We start from the raw sequence: 9,125 nt of genomic DNA, 5'->3' as shown, positions 1-9,125 counted from the left end.
TAGTACATATGATTATATAGTATGGTATGTACATACATAACATGGTTATTACATACTGTAATAATAAAACATTAATCAAAAAAAATGTCCTTACAAAGTCTATTGGTTGGACTTGTTAATGGGGGCATATGGTCACATTGAGAGTGGAGTGGCTGGGCTTTGAGGGGACTGGGCAGGTGCTTGGGAGTGGAATGATAAAATATCATAAAATGATAGTTATACTACTGTAAACTACTGCACATGTTTATTACTGTTGACATATGTAGTGTGATACGGTATGTTCAATATAAAAAATGAAGAATTCTTTTACGAAGGAAATGCGAAGAGAGGTGAGAGGTGAGAGAAAGAGGTGATACTACTCGTATCAACGGATTTGGGCTCTGGAGAGTGATACTCGTATAAACTGATGAGGGAACATCTAGATCTGGAAAGAATGATAGGGTACATAAATATATTATAAGGTGGACTGTAACTGTAGGGAATATGTCACTTTAATTAAAATTTCTATTAGCAATTTATAAAACATTTTATACAGATTGTTAAGGATTCCCTGACCTGATGTATAGGGCGGCATCAAAACCAGGAAAGGCTCAGGGTCATCTGGGTTCACTGTCACTATCAAAGGGGTCTGAAATAAAAAAAAAAAAACTAATAAGGTTATGCAACATCAAACACATTGTACCACTATGTAAGTATGTACGTATGTATGTAGGGTGTAACAATTTCCAAAGAGGAAATGAGAAAAATGAAATGTTACCTGATTGTACACGTACGTGGGGGGCTGATACAGAGGGTCCAGGGTACAGGGGGATCTGGAACTGTAACAGGTAGTTACAGGGGAGATCTGGAACTGTACACAGTTAGTACAGGGGATCTGAAAAACTGTCAAGGTAGTACAGGGGGATCTGAACGGTCACCACTTCTGCAATTAAAATTTACAAATGATGAAAATTAATGAAGTTACAATTTACTCTTAACATTTAGTGGTTTACATTTAAAAAATAACACATTTTAATATGTACAATATGCTAACACATAAATTAGTAAAACAGTCAGAACCTTACCAGGATAGGAGTGGGAGGTGGTGGTACTGGGACTAGTGGAAAGAAGTGTCAAGCCTGGATGGCACAATTCTCTTCGTCTGCTTACCCTTCAGAGGTCTCCTTGTAGAAAGTCACAAAATCCAATGATCCTCTCTTGATTTTGTCACACCTAGAAACGTTAGGGTCTTCTGCCTCAAAAGAAGCAAAGGCTCTCTCCAGATGAGTACACCCTCTGACAAGCCGTTCACAGTAAGGACGGGTTTTGCTCTGGTGCCGCTCCTCTTCCTCAATCATTTGTTGTTCAAGTCTAGAAGTCCTCTGCAGACAATATCCTCTCCATGGGAAGCCAGCAGCTCTGTACATATCAGGTTCAAGATCCTAGTTTCAGCCGTCTTGCTTACCCACGAATCTTCCTCGTCACAGTCTCGACGTTCTTCTGCCTGGTCAAAGCCTTCAAAAACTGTGCAAAACTGTGGACAAGTTCCTCCAGGCCCCAATTTAAAGTGGTCGTCTTCACTCGTCCCAAGCACTGGCAATATTTTCAACTGCATCAGCAATGTTGTAGCCTTCAGAATGCTTTAGTTGTCAACTCCTTGTTACTTCATGTCCCTCAAAGGCAAACGTATGGTCCTCTAAGGTAGTAAGCTTGAAATTAGCTATTACACCTGGTCCATTGGCTGCATCAGCGATTGTGGTCTTGGGTGGGCGGTACATCCACCTTCACATTAGTATGCATGTCGTCAATTGAAGGCTTGAACAGGGGCTTGTCCCAGGACTAAGAGGCCTTAAAAGGCAGACCTTCGAAGTCAATACCGCTCCACTGCTGGCACGAAATGTCATTGAACTATCTTCAGAAGACAATTAAGGTAACCAGCCTTCTTGTTTGATTCAAATCACAGGGAGTTGACTCTGAAAAATGCCCTTGAAAGCCCTCGGATTCTCGGTCCAAATCCCCGCAAGGGCTTCAGTTTCAAATCACACTTGCATGGACCAAACAGCAAAGCAGATCGCTCCTTTCAGATTTAATGCAAGGTGCTGAACTTCTCATCCTTGGAAAAGGTACGTTGGATTTGGCATTCTTTCCAAAATATCAGTAGGTCTCATCACATTAAAAGACTTGGTCAGCCGTGTAACCACCATCCTTAAGTATCAAAGCCAACATTGGAAAAACTTTTCTGCTGCCTTCGCTATCAGCACTGCAGTCACCTTGCATAACTTCACATATGCCAATTTGCACGAGCCTTGTAAAACGGTAACCACCTCTACTCGCGGAAAATCACCACCAGGCACTGCATTCGCAAAACTTTTCTCACTACTGCCTCATGCAGCGCTCTAGACCTTCTCCTGGATCACACTGAAGCCTCACAGGAACACGTCGACTCGGTTCTGGTCCTCCAGGCAGATCATGAGCAATTTCCTCCATTCAACAATGCTCTGGCTACGGTTGCTTCTCGTTTATCACCGTTGACTTCATGATGCAGCCTCCTTAACATTGCTCAGAATACGTTCCTTGTCCTTTCCACAATGGTTACCCGTGTGTCCTTGCTCAGCCTAAGAACGGAATATTTCGGTTTTAGTTTCTTCCATTCTCATAACGCTTGAATAAAGTCATATTTCGACCTCCATCGTATGACCTTCCTCTTCTTGATGAACTATCACTCGGAGGAAGTACTTTTGCGTTTAGGAGCCATTGTAATTGCGAAAATGGCAAGGAAATTTCAGCAACGTCTTAGCACACAACTAGTGAAATGCAGGCAGGCACGCGATTGAAAGTGGCGTCCTTCCATATTGCTTAAGCTCTTGGCGTCCTCGACCGTAACAGAGTCGTTGTTCGGTCAATTACATACAGTTTAATAGCGTTAATTAATTTATGCCACCTCCGCTCAAAAACTGTTCTGCATATGAGGTATCGTTTTAAAAAAGCATAACAAAACGTCGTAACCTTGGAATGGTGTTGATAATCTAACAGGAAACTTAGTTTTTTAATTATGTACTGGAAAAAAGCAATGTTTTCATTATATTTGCGCTTTTGGACTGTTTTAAACTGCGCATCCCAAGCTAGTGTAGGCATTCGCCCGCAAACTCGTTTCCGCATATGCCGGGCGTCACTAAAAAAAATTAAAAAAAATACGAAAAAAAAAAAGTGTCAAAAATATATAACCTCAAAAATTTGTTGTTGTAATGTAACCAAAAACATATTTTATTAATTGTAATGTGCGAAAATATAAAGGATTGTTATCATAGCATGCAGTTTTTTTTTAAAAGCGTCGTTAACTCGAGCGCGGAAGCGTCAGCGTCGTAACCTCGGAACAAGCGTCGTAACCCAGGACGGAATTCCATTGAATATTAAGAAACAAGGCGTAACACGGAACGTCGTAAGCCGGAACCGTCGTACCCGGGGACCGCCGTATATATAATATATTATGTAATATATAATATATATTATAATATATATTATAGATATATATAGATAATTATTAATATATATATAGATATATAGATATATATGTATGTATATAATATATATATGAAATATATATATATTATATATATATTATATATTATATATATATATATATATAAAATTAGAAAAGTCATTTTTCCACCAAAACATTTTCATATGTACTAATGTCGGCAAGAAAAATGAAGATACAGTTTTCTTAAATCTTCGGACACATATTGGTCAATAATGCCCCACCTGGCAACTTTACAAATTGCCCGAGCTTTAAAAATCATTGTGTTTGTTTTTTTTTCTAATTTTTTTCTAGATTTTCAGTAGCTTTAAACCATAAAGATTCTATAGAAGTCCAATAATCATTATACTTGAATGTCGTCTTCTTCATCTCAGCTTTTCCCATCCGATATGGGGTCGCTGGTATTAGTCTTTCCACTTCTGCGATCATGCACTATTACCTCACTGACATTAGTCTCCCTCATGTCCCTGTTAAGCCTGGCATAAACGTTCAGTTATGCCTGCACAGTTATAACTGCACAGTCCGACTGTGCAGTTATTCCTGTGCAGGCATAACTGAACGTTAGTGGTGGGCTTTAACTGTGTCTCTCTTGGCGGGCTTTAACTGTGTCCCATCTCATTCTTGGTCTATCTCTCCTTGTTCCAGGCACTTCCATGTTCATGGTTCTTTTACTTAAGATCCTCCTCTCCATTTCATACATACCAAAAAATATTGAATCTTCTCTTTTGCAGTTCTTTGATTACTTCTGCAACTTTCGCCGTCCCTGTTCTTGAAGTCTGCCTTTATCCGTCTCTCCTTGTCACTATGCATATCCAGGAAATCCTCATTTCTTGCCACTGACATCCTTCTCTCCTGGGCTTCCAAGGGCCAAGGTTCCAACTGTACATCAACACAGGTCTGACAATGCTCTTAACAATTTCCCTTCAGCTTTAATAATTTTTGTCACATAGAAAACCTGCATGCTTTCCTCCAGTTGCACAAGCTGATTGTATTCTGTGATTCATTTCCTCTCCATTCCTCCACAATCAGTGACACGCAACCCAAGGCACTTAAAGGATGTAGCTCTTTTTACACTTTTCCCTGTTCCAAGTGATGCTTCCCCATCGTCTCCTCCATTCATCCACATATACGCAGTTTTTTGCTGTGTTATCTTAGGGCCTCTGTCCTACAAATACTCTCCATAACTCCAGTTTCCTGTCTGCTTTTTTTTCCTTACTGGTGGTGACTACCACATGCCACTGCAAAGAGTACACACTCCAAAGGACCTAAGCTAAATAATTGAAAATTTGTAATTTTGACTTTTATAGGACATCCTTCCACAGTTTTTACATAGAAATATGAATTGTCTCCCCCAGCCTACAAATTGGGTGAATCGAAACACCTGAGTGTGCAATAAAGTCAAGAAATGATATCTGATACCAGAGAAGTGGCTTAGAATGGCAGAGGCATTATTGCCATCGAAAGGTGTTTTACTCTTGTATAATTACTGATTCACAGTCTCAATCTCGGCAGTAGATGGGTGCCGATCTGAAGCTTAATATGATTTTGGTAGTATTAAACCGACTTATGGGTTGAGAGCTTTATTTGTGCAAGGATCATTAGAATTATTTTACATGGAAATTATGATACGTTTGGCCTTAGTAAATGTATTTTTTCTTTATTTACCAGCTTCAAAAAAAAAAAGGTGACGAAAAAGTGAGAGAGAAGATCAAAGAAAGAGCTCAGAACAAGAAGAGGCTTGAAGACGTTGAAGCAAATAAATTCAGAGTAACAGGATTGAAACGTGTCACTTATAGATAATGTAGTAATTATTTTTTTAATTTATCACAAATTTAAATTACACATTTTATAATTAATATAATTTAAATTTTTATATTTTGTAATTCTTATAGTTATAGTTTTATTAGGATCCAGACGGTAGCAAGAAATCATAATGAAACCAACTTTGGATAGTTGTCACGGTATAAAACAAACTGTATCGCATAGATCAGATTAACTGTAAAATTATTAATACCTGGAAACATCCAGTTCATGGCTCCTAAATAAATATTTACTAATATGAGTGAAATTCAAAAACCCATCCTCTCCTTTATAGTTAATAAATAAATATGTCGTAAAATACAAAAAGAAAAAAATTATGCATCTCCATACACCTTGTACTTGTAAGTAGATTATGTTATTCCTGATTGGTATATCCAACAATTCAATGGTGTTGAGTTTTAATATTTCTGTAGGCCTAATCAAGTGCAATGTATTCTACATCTAGTACTCGATGTGAAAAGAATGGTTCATTTCGATTATGAGCTTTATACTCTCTTGAGTTTCAACAGAAACTGTTATTACCTTAGGGCTATAAAACATTTGATTGCCCTTCTTCCTGATGCATTTACAGATATAATAATATTCACAGAAATACTGATGAACAACTAGGTGGGTCAAATTTACATATCCTATGAATATTTTGCCTTCATCCAGTGCTTTTCAGCCTCAGCAATACAAAATTTGTCTAAGAATGTTGTGAGAAACACACATGGAAACAGAGAGAGAATGGGTGGTGTCTCGGGAAGAGCAAGGCTGGCCTTTCAGTATGGTTACGGTACGGTTTACGTACAGTTGATATTTAGCCTATGTGTATATGGTGCGGGAATTACGGTACGATAATTTTACCAAAGTACGGTATGGTACAGCTCAGGTACGAAAAAGATTGGCGAATTCTGTACCATAGGCTTGGATATATCTCTTAGAAATTACTGCTAAATTGGTGAGTGGTTAAAATGTAAAATACTTCTGTCAAAATCATCGGGAGGTTTCTTCTGAATCATTACTCCATGGAGAATCGAAGAGGCTTTCTCTACCTCAAGCCCATTGAAGCATTCCTTGCAGCCACATATCTGATCTAGATTTCAGTGCCTTTAAAGGTTTTTTTTTTTTGATCCACAAAAAAGACCTGCAACGCTGCGCATCATGCATCGTGGAAGAGGGAATTAGTCATTGCAAAGATCTAATGATTTTCAGATGAGCTACAAAAACAATTGAAGACAAGAAGTTCGAGTGAAAACCAAAATAAAATTAAGAGACTGGAAGTTTAGAGAGAGAGACAGGTAGAAGGTACTGATAATTTATTTTACAAGGTGGCTCAGAAGCGCAAAATTGACCTGCTTAATTTACTATGAATATTATTTCCTACAATGAGTTAACATATATGAAGAAATGTTTAGTGGCAAGGCCGCCAAGTGCCTTAATATAATGATAGAGGATACAACATGGACAAGAAAAATACATTTGACATTTAAGCAAAAAGCTTGTCCTTACAAATAAAGGTAGTACCTCGAGATACGAAATTAATCCGTTCCGAGGCGCCTTTCGTTATCATGAGGTTTCGTATATTTGGGTAATTTGACATGTAAAATCGGCTAATCCGTTCAAGCCCTCCACAAACACCACTAGTAAATCATAATAAAGCTAAATTCGACTAAAAACAATGAAATACTACAAACAATTTGGAACATCAAACCTAAATAATAAAAAAAATGCAAAATATACCTGTAAATAAAGTGTATATTCGTGACATGGTAACAAGAAATGTACTGAACGTAAAATTGGAAGCTTACCTTTCGAGTGAGGCTAATCTCCGAACAGTGGCAGAGAGGAGGAGGAGGACAAACGGCAGTAACCTCGTCATGTACATTAACTTTACGAAAACACAGTAAAAAAATTTAGGGAAACACTATAAAATAAAATTATGAACACATTAACAAAACGTAAAACTTAAATTTACAAAAACTAAAAATTTAAATTTTTTTTTTTTCTAATTTTAACTTTTTTTTTTTTTTTTTTTTTACTTTTACGTAGGCTTTTTTTTTTTTTTTTTTTTTTTTTTACAGAAATTTCAACTTTCTGGAGGAGTTATGAAGTACCATTTGACAACGTCTGTGGTGGTGAGAGATGAGAGAGCGAGAGGGTGTAATAGCTGTATGATAGTTAATGGACGAATGGGTTGTTGGTAGGTTTGGGCTGTTTGCTGTTGGAGGTCTGTGTCTTTGAAGTGAGTGTTTTGAGTCAGTCAAAGTCAGGAACTGTGATAGTCGGTCGGTATCGGCAGCGATCTAGTGAAGGCAGGTGAAATTCGTCGGTTGTGTGTGTGTTGGGATTATTTTAAGTTTGATGTTGATTGATTTGGAGCTGTGTGTTTGATTTGTTGTGCTTGTGAGTTTGTGTAGTTTGCGTATTGTGGGTTTGGTTGAGGGGTTGTGTTGGGAGATGTTTGGTTCTTGGGTGGTTGTGAGTGTGATGGTTGTTGTTGTTGTTGGGAGATGTTGTGATTTCTGACAGTTGTTTACTGGGTGTTTGTGGTGACTTTTTGTGTTGTTGGTAATTGTTGGTGCATTGCGTTTTATGTGATGAGGTTTTGTTGTATGTGAGGTTGTGGTTGTGTTCCCTTCTTGTGTTGGTTTTCTGTTGGTTGCTGTGTCTTTGGTGGTTGTGTTCTTTGTGTGTTGTTGTGTCCTCGACCAGCGGACAGCACAGGATAGCCACGGAATATCTGGAGTTGGTAAGTACATGTGTGTTGTTTTTGTTTTGTTTTGTTTTGTATAGGTGATAGGTCAATTGTCCTGCGTGTAGTTTTGGTGTGTAAAAGAAGAAAGTGTGACTGAGGTGTGGATTTTGGCAGCTGACTGATTAGTACATTTGGGGAAGGGTTTGCAACTTGGTTTTCTAGCTTGTGATCCCTCCACAATTCATCACCACTTTCAACTCTATGTTATCACTGGTTATCTTTTTGGCTTTAAACTTTCTGTTTTTTATCACTTGGTCTTCCCTTTTCGCTTAACTATGTAATCCTGAAGGCCTATTAAAAAATAACGATCCAGAGAAAGATTGCTTCTGCCTCCTTTTCCAATGTTCCTGAAACGACTCAGATCGGGACAGCCTTTTTGGGGTGTCTTTTCGATAAACAATTTCATTAATGAAAGCGGCTAGAACATCCTTAATTTCGGCATTGTAATAGGGTACGTCGTCCTCCTCGCCGCTGCTAGAGAACTCTTGAACGATGTTATTGTTGCATGGCCTCAACTCTTCAGGTCATCCGTCGTAAGCTCCTCTGGTGCTCTCGAGAAGTCGTGCTTTGATGTTGTCCTTGTCGCCGACCAAGGCCCATGGACTTGCGAGTGCAACGATCTCGTCAAGAATCTGGTTCCAAAACAGTTTCGGGATCGCCAACTGTTCGGACTCTGCAGCACCAGCTTTAGACCACGTCGAATCCCTCGAAGTTAGCGGCGGATACGGCATCAGGCCAGTTTCCTCCACGAGGAATTCAAGGTTCGCCGCGAAACATCTGCCAAGCTTGGTCGATGAGTCAGATAACAAAGATGACGATGTCGAATGCTCCTTCCAAATGGACGCAAGTGAGGTTTGTGGATCGGTGTGTCGAAACATCTCTTCAAAAAGATGTTTCGTTGTAAAGCTGCTAAAGTTCGGCTATCACTTGCTGGTCCATGGGTTGGAGGAGAGGGTGGTGTTGGGAGGAAGAAAAAGAATCGTAACGAAGGAAACTCCACAGGATATCTTCCTCGAGGCCAGGAGGGTGGGGAGGGGCATTGTCCAACAC

Source organism: Macrobrachium nipponense, chromosome 3 (assembly GCF_015104395.2).
Source record: "Macrobrachium nipponense isolate FS-2020 chromosome 3, ASM1510439v2, whole genome shotgun sequence".
NCBI classification, from domain to species: domain Eukaryota; kingdom Metazoa; phylum Arthropoda; class Malacostraca; order Decapoda; family Palaemonidae; genus Macrobrachium; species Macrobrachium nipponense.
The sequence above is the reverse complement of the archived record's forward strand: the minus strand, read 5'-3'. Positions refer to the sequence as shown.